The 8368-nt window shown below is 45.7% G+C and overlaps 1 long non-coding RNA gene across 1 annotated transcript; it reads left to right on the top strand.

The window, feature by feature from the left end:
* Nucleotides 1–61: 61 nt before the first annotated feature.
* Nucleotides 62–8049, top strand: LOC138916340 (uncharacterized). The gene is made up of 2 exons (XR_011423538.1): nt 62–647; nt 3146–8049. It is a non-coding gene; the product is annotated as an uncharacterized lncRNA (long non-coding RNA).
* Nucleotides 8050–8368: the final 319 nt, after the last annotated feature.

Below are 8368 nucleotides of genomic sequence, written 5' to 3' on the forward strand. Positions count from 1 at the left end.
ATGCGCACCAGGGCGTGGGGCGGGGCAAAGGCACGGGGCGGGGCGGCTGTTACTAGGCAACAGGCGGCGGGCGTGTCTGCGGCGGCCCGGATTTGGCTGTGTCAAAAGCGCTAAATTATTAAGCAGTCAGAAGATTTATTTCAGACATAACATCGTATTCCTATTCACGTTACGAAGAGGGTCCAAAAGCAGCTAATACAGGAAGCGTTGAGATAAATAACACCCAGCACGGCCCCGCCCTTGGAGGCCTCCGGAAGAACTCACTTGAACTGCGCGCAGAGTGGACCACACGTGCGGAACACCTGCTGTGTGTAGGGCACCGGGCCTGCGGGCGTCGAGAATCCAGAGGTGAAGGACCTGCAGTTCCTCCACCGCGCAGGAGCCTCCAGGAGGACAGGCAGCAACCCTGACCGGGTGGATCGTGCCAGAGCGTGTGCCGCAGAGACGAAGAAATTGTGTCCGTCACAGCTCCGCAAGGCTGAATAGGGAGGAACTAATAATTCAACATTTAATATGCACCTCCTGGATAGCAGACGCTGTGCTAAATGTACGGGGAGAAGATGGGGAGGCTGCGCTAACGTCAGTACAAAGTAGAAGGGGATCAGTGCCTGGAATAAATGCCATATCCTGGAGAAAGTCAAAGTCAGGTACTCTCCATACTTGTGGGCCAGTTTCTTAAGCCCCTAGGTTCCAGTTTCCTCGCCTCTATAATCTTCTTTAGTTCAGGGTAATGGCAGAGTGTAAACTGCTTTCTAATTTCAGATACGTGGCTGACCTCTGAAGGTCCCGTTTACATGGGGACCTCCTAGGATCCTAGGCCAAAGCTGGCTACTTTTGGTAGATTTGTGGTTATGTTCCTCAAAACAGGTATGATATGGGAACTGTACAATACATTTCTCTGCAGTGGGGACACTGATCCTAAGTTTAGCTAGTGATTGGAAGAAGACGGGAGCCAGGAGAGCCCCATCCTTCCTTCGTCTAGCGTCATGGGCCTTAAAGAGAGACAAGGAAGCCCACATTCAGGTAGCAAGATGAGCAGTAGCACTTAAGAGCAAGGTGGTCAATCTCAAGGAAAGCATCAATGCTGAGATTTTCAGATGCATCAGGAGGGCTTTATGGAGGCAGATGCTAGGGGAGCAAGAACGTAGAGCAAAGTAGATGTTGGAGGGTGCGCTGTAGATGCTCTTTAGTAATGGGCCTCAGTGCAGCTTTCTTCAGCAAGAGCTTCCCAGAGCACTCCAGAGGGAGTGCAAGGGGAGGGAGAAGGCTGCAGGGTTTTCTTCCTCCGAACCGTGGACCTCTCCACCTAAGGGAAGAGTTCAAGAGTCCTGGTAGATAGCAGAGGAGGAGGCTTGTTGCGATAGGACCAGATGTACTTGAAAAGACTGTACAGCCTTGGAGTCATCTAGGGAAAACAACGATGGTATAATAATAAGAGTAATTACTACAACTACTGTGCAATAAAAGTAGGGACAAGGGATAGAGTCACAGTCATTATCTCATTTAATCCACAAAAGAGCACTAGAAGTAGATGTTAGTATCTGTAGTTTATAGATGAGGAAACTGAGGCTTACAGTGGGTTAAGATACTTGCCCTGGGTCACACAGTTTGCTTGACACCAAGCCTCTGGTCTTAACCAACACATAGGAGACCTCAGGTCCCTACCAGTTCTGTAACTTTATGATTTAAAATGTTACAGTTAGTTTCACATTTTATTTATGCAGAATTCAAAAAGCAATCCGATAATCGTCAATAATATCTCCATGGCAATTACACGTCATCTTTTCCCTCCCAGTGTGTTTTATAACTTAATTACCAGCCCCAGCTTTATCACTGGCAGGATAATAAGGACACCTCTTTCTTAAAAAAGAAAAAACACTCCAGGTATAAATAGATATGACTAAAAGAAACAAATTGGAAACGTAGGAAGCGTGAACAAGCAGAGTGCCTTGACAATTTGCCCTAAAAATAGTTAATCTAATTAGTGGCAAGGCGTAAAGCTGACTTCATAGCATTGCAAGTGGGTGTCAGAAAAATACTGCCTGGCCCGTTCTGGTTTCATTAAAGCTAAAATTGCCACGACAAGTGCGTGTCTGTTCATGACTGCTTCGTTAAAAGTCAGAAAGCCTCCACTGATGTGTAAGGACGGCGTCTTGTTAGAGGCACCGAGTCAAGTGGCCTGCTTGCTGCTTTCTCAGGCAGAGTTGCACTGCTTCTCGGTGGTTGCGAGGAGCTAGCCTGCCTGACTCCAGTCCCAGCTCAGCCTGTTTGAAGTTGTGTGACTCTGGACCACTGCAAAACCCTGCTTCGTACAGCCATGCAAGCTCCCAGGAGGACTGAATGCGTTCTTACATATAAATCATAGAGAAAAGTATCTGTGCACAGTAAATATTAGTTCTTATTTTTCAGATTTAGGGCTTGTTCCTTCACCAACTAGTAAAACCCAGACTGATAGCAGTTGAGAGGAATGATCTAGGATCAGAGCTCTCCAAGAAAAATATAATATGAAACATAAATGCAGGGCACATGAGTCATTTTCAATTTTCTAGTAGCCAAATTAAAAAAAAAAAAGAAACAAGTTAATTTTTTTTAAAAGATTTTATTTTCTCTTTTTCTTCCCAAAGCCCCCAGTACATAGTTGTGTATTTTAGTTGTGGGTCCTACCAGTTGTGGCATGTGGGACGCCGTCTCAGCATGGCCTGATGAGCGATGCCATGTCCGCACCCAGGATCCGAACCGGTGAAACCCTGGGCCGCCGCAACAAAGCGTGCTAACTCAACCACTTGGCCACGGGCCTGGCCCAAAACAAATTAATTTTAATAATATATTTTACTTAACGTAGTATATCCCAAATATTATTTCAGCATGTAATCAATATTAAAAATTATTAAAGAGGTGTTTTCCTGTTTTTCATACTGCTTTTGAAATCTGGTATGTGCTTTACATTTACAGCTCATCTCAGTTTGAATGGCCGTGTGTGGCCAGAGACCCCAGCACTGGACCGTGCAGTTGAGGGCCCGATACACATCGCTGTAGACAGAGTTCACAGTCAAACGGGGAGAGGGAGAAAGCAAGTTGCACAAGAGAAATAGAGTATACTGTAGATGCTTGATGCATGAAAAATAACACTGTATGTCGTCCACAGGTACAAGACATATATACAAAATGTTTCTAAAAAGAACTGAAGGGTATACCGCACATTCCTGGGACTGGATGGGAACGTAACCAGCACTGCAACTGTCTGTGTCGTGTTATATTTCCTTTATAGACTATAAGAGGATATGAAGCAAATAGGAAAAATATGGACAATTGCCAAATAGAGAGGTGGGTACATGGGAGTTCGGTACATTAAAATCCAGGCTCTGCTACTTTCTGGCTGTGTGACCTTGGACAAGTCACTTAACCTTCCTGTGCCTCAGTTTCCTCATCTGCAAAATGGAATCATAACAATACCTTCCCTAATAGGGCTGATGTAAGGGTTACAGGAGTTAATGTATGTAAAGGGGTTTGAGAGTAAGCATATTTAAGCTTTAGCTCCTACTGCTGCTGGGTTTTTTTTTAATTTTCTGAACAACCACAAAACCCTTATAATAACTCTTTATGAAACAAACTGTTACTATACGAACAAACATAAAAACCAGGCTGGATCCCAGAATTGAACTTTCAGATGCTCTAAGTGGACCTACGCCACGAATACCTATGAATATGATTGTGATACATTTCTGCTACGTGAGGTCCAAAAATAGCCATTTCTCTGTCAGACAAATGTCATGGGGATTGTTAAAGTGGTCGTGTCATTGAATAATCGGAGGCTGTTTCAAGGCTATATTCTTGCGTGTGATTCGTCCTTCTCTTTCATCACCTGGAGCCTCAGGCGAGTTGGAAAAGCTACATGATACTTTGATTTTTGTGGGTTAAAAAAAAAAAAGACAGCAATCATTGCTCAGGCCAAACGTAATGCAACGCCAGCCAGGAGTGCCTGCGTCCCGCCACAGAGCACAACCCTCCCCACATCCGCCCTGGGGTGGCTCTTCTCTCTCTGAACTCACTTGCATGTTTTTCTTTTTACTCCCTTCAACCATTCTGTCCTTACCCCAAGATGCCCCACATGCCCAGTTTCTCAACTCACTTGTTTCAGTGGTTTCTCTTCTCAGAAGCACTCTTTTTGGGGCGTTTCAGCACATAAATTCAACATTTCTTTCAGACTCAGAATTTTCTCCTTAAGTCCTTTCCTTTAGTCCTGATTCCTTCTTACAGTCACCAGACTTCCACCAGCTTTTGATATAATACAAATGAGAGGCAATCCATTCCAGGAACTAGTTTTTTGTCTAAAATGGTTCATTATTGTTCTGATATCATGTTCTTTCCAATCTCTTTACTAAGTCATTTTCATTCAAATTATTTGTTAGCCAAGCTTTTTTTTTTTCTGTCTACCAACTGTTCCCCCAAAGCCACAACCTTATCTCCTTCTGTTAATCCTTTTTTAAAAAATAACCTTTTTCTCATAATGGCCATTTTGGGTTTTTCTTGCTCTTCATTCCTCCCTTTTTCTAGAATTTACTTTGTTTTCCTTATTGGATTCATTGAAAGTCTTTTGACTCTTGACTACTAACTCCAGTTGCAAATTACAGTTAAAAATTATTATGCACCTGGAGTGCGGAAGAGGCAGGGCGCGCTGCCCGTGGGTGCCGTGGTGGGTCTTTGTGTCCAGTCCTGTGGCAGGGTTTTCAAACCTTTTCAGACGGGAGGAGAGAGCCTGTGACTACAGACATTTGGAATATCCAAAACTGCAGAAGCCAGCAAGTTCCAAGCTGAAAAACGGAAGAAGCGTTCCCGTCTGGGGAGGGAACAGCAGCATCCATCCCATTGTCTTTCATCCTCTCCTTACAACATGTCTTTGAAAATGTGGTTCTGTGAGCTGTGAAAATTTCCTGCCAGTTCTTTAGCTCAAACAAACTGTGTGACCCTCTAGCTGTCAGGAAATATCTTCCACGTGTCCACATGTCATGTTTTGGGTGCCAGCTTTGTGCCTAGGACTGTGCCAGGATCTGCTGGACAGAGGGGAGGAAAGGGAGCTCCAGGCCAAACCTCAGGAGAATGGACTTGTCATCTGGGAGCTGGAGTGATCCTGGTGCTTGTCTCCCACCCTCCCCTCATTTTGCAGATGAGGATGCAGGGGCCCAGGGAGGCTGAATGACTCACTCCAGGTCATACTGCCAGCTGGTGGAAGTACTGGGACATGGAAATGGGAGTAAGTATGTGATACTGAAATTAGGAAGAAACCAGGAACAAAAGAGGACAGACGACCTTCAGTGACAACAGAGTTTCCAGCCTATTTATGCTGCCTCCCCAGCATCTTCACTGGTTTTAAATTCACAGAAAATCCACATTGTTGTTATTTTCCCTTCTTCAGAAAAATTCAGGGCTGCTAGGAGGAAGAGGGCTTGAACGCAGCTCCAGAGCAGATGGTAATGAGTACACGAGGGTGTTGCGCCTCTGGCAAGCCATTGCTGGTTTGCGTAAGTCTTGATTTTCAAGTGGCCTTGGTGACAGTTGGCAAGGGGGCCTGCTTGTGTAACCGCCTGACTAGGGATTGTGCAACCGCAGGGAGAGAAGAGAACGTGGGAAGAGCCATCCCCAATCTAGGGAACCGAGGAGCTTCCTGCATGTGAAGTTCACGGGCGGCCTCTGAAATCTCCTTGGCAGCCAACCTTATGAAAAAACCAGCGGCAGGCTGAGCACTCCCAAGAGTCAGCAATGTCTTGTGGGTCAGCTGCAGCACCGCGTGCCGGAGCCAAGCTGGTTTCTGGAGCGAAGGCCAGGTTTTCTTGCCGGGTGAATCGGTGGGGAAGGAATAAAGGCGCAAAGTTAACCTATGAAACAGTGAGAGGAGGCCAGAAGCCAAACAGTGATCATCAATAACAGGGCAGCCCCTCGTCACACGATCTCCAGCTGTGGACAGCACTGCCTAAATTGTGTCTCCTGAGGGTCAGTCTGGAGAAAAGGCTCAGACCCTACATCTGCCAAGTACCACCTCTGTGACCTTGGGCGGGTAATTCAACCACCTTGAACTTGGACATCCCAGTAGTAAAATGAAGCTAACGTTACTCCCCTCTAGGGCCTCCAGTCTAGAGACCACCTACGTCCAGTGTCAGGCCCGGTGCCTGGAGCTCAGGAGCCCCCATGAACAGAGTCAATGGTGTGATTCCTGCCCATTTCTTCAGCCTGTTTCCTGTTGTTTCTCCTTACATCTGTGGTTAATACATCTCGGGAATTGTCTGCACAGGGTTCCAAATTAGCCAGCAGCACAAGAAAAGAAGATCAGAAATCAGTCAGAGCAAACAGAAATCATGTTATTACATCTTTTCCCCTGTACTTTTCGCATTTCAGCTATTGTTGGGTGTCACGCGCAACCAGACTCACAGTATTGTCATCGGTGACACTGCTCTGGTCATGAAAGGTTAGGCGAGTCATCAATGACCCACTGAAGCCCTGCTCTGTGCAGGGCCACACATCAGGTGCTGCGAGGAGGCAAGGGCCGGAAGTAAGGAGTCGCGTTTGACTCAGGAAGCTTCTAATTTTACGGGAGAGACAAAGCATTACATGAATGACAAGGCTCTCTGGCATTAGCCAAGAATTAACGTCTCCAGCGGAGATATTTGCTTACCCACCATCCACTTATCTCACAGTCAGGTGCCACTTAGTTTGGTCTGAATGGCGTGGGAACTGCCAAGGAGCCCGCCAGCTCAGCCTCCTGCTCAAGGAGTGGGAAGGAGCACATGTGCAAGGAAAGCACTCCCAAAATAGCCTTGGTGGGAAGATGGGAAAGAAGACCCCTGCAGGGTTGTTGTCTGAGGAAAAGGGGGGCCAACTAGAAGTCAGCATGCAGCAAACACGGTTGGGGGTTGCACAGCTCAATTTGAGAAGCTGAAAGCACACGGACGACAAAACAAAATCCTCCAAAAGCTGGAGTTGAAATCCAAATTGATTCAGCCCCCCGCCAGCTGAACTTCTAAAACGCAAATCAAATGCAAATAAAGAAGCATATGAGTGAAGGACGTTACTTCACAAAGGTAAAGAAGCCTATGAGCAAAACTAGTGAGGCCAGAGAGAGGAGCCGGCCCTTCAAGATGCCGCTCCTGCCCTCCCAACTCTGTGGGACCCTCGTGCGCATGGGCTGTCTCCCTTTCAGAACTCACCACTGTCTGACGCTGCGTTTGGCACTTCCTCCAGCCAGTAACATGGCCGTCCATCTTTCACGCTCCCAGCTCTCATTCTGCAATTGCTCCCTAAGCATCTGCCAGGCATCGTGTTAACAAGCAGACATGGTTACTGCTCCTGGAGATCCTGTGCTGGCGGCCGTGGCGGGTGGGGGAGAGAGATTGAAATGATCTATAGTGCAATGTGGACATTTCTTGGAAAAAGAATTTTTTTTGGTCAAATATCATTCATTGTCTGGACATGCTCTGCCCAGCCTCCGCTCAGCCCTAAGAGATGAAATGTTACCGAGCTGAACCAGGCCTGATCATCTCATTCCCCTTGGCCAGTGACTGGTATGGAGGTGGCCATGTGACCCAGTTCTGACCATTAATATATCAGCAGAAATCTGTTGATTGGAGCTTCCAGAAAAATTTACATTATTCTATGAATAAGGGATAAGTAAATGTGGCTGTGGCTGCTAGTTCCTCCCTTCTTTCTTGATGGAATGTGAATGTGATGCCTGGAGATGCATAGCCATATTGAGACTGTGAGGCCATAACATGCAAAAAGGACAGAACACAAATAGAGAAAGACCTTGGGTCTCTGACCGCATCATTAAACAGTTGCACAGGGCAACCTCCCACCTTCTTATTAGGTGGGAAAAAGAGGTCATTCGGTGACTAGCCCCCAAATACGTCCTTAATGATAATTTCCTTAAATAACTTTTTTAACATAAAAATAATAATTAATTTAAAATCTACTAACAAAAAAATACATATTTAATGGAGAAAATTTTTAGAAAGTGCAAAAAAAGCACAAAAGAAAATAAAAACTTTCCTCAAACACCTAGAGAGATCCACGCTTAAAATTTTGTTGTCTATCTTTTCCTCCTACATTTTAAATGTATACGTGTGTTTTTTAAACCAATTTGGGATCATGTTGTTTTGGAATCTGCTTTTTTTTTCTTCTTAATTTGTCTTGAATGGCTTCCCACAACAGCTAATATTTATTTAAAACATGGTTTTCAGTAAAAGGATGCACGAAAGGAAAAAAACTAAACCAAAGAGGAAAACCAGCCAATTCCTACAAAAGAGCAGTGGTGGTCAGGCCTGTGTGTGGGACAGGCCCCCTGAGAAGCCTCACAGGGTTTTGGGAACTGTAGTGATGG

Source organism: Equus caballus, chromosome 11 (genome assembly GCF_041296265.1).
Source record: "Equus caballus isolate H_3958 breed thoroughbred chromosome 11, TB-T2T, whole genome shotgun sequence".
NCBI classification, from domain to species: domain Eukaryota; kingdom Metazoa; phylum Chordata; class Mammalia; order Perissodactyla; family Equidae; genus Equus; species Equus caballus.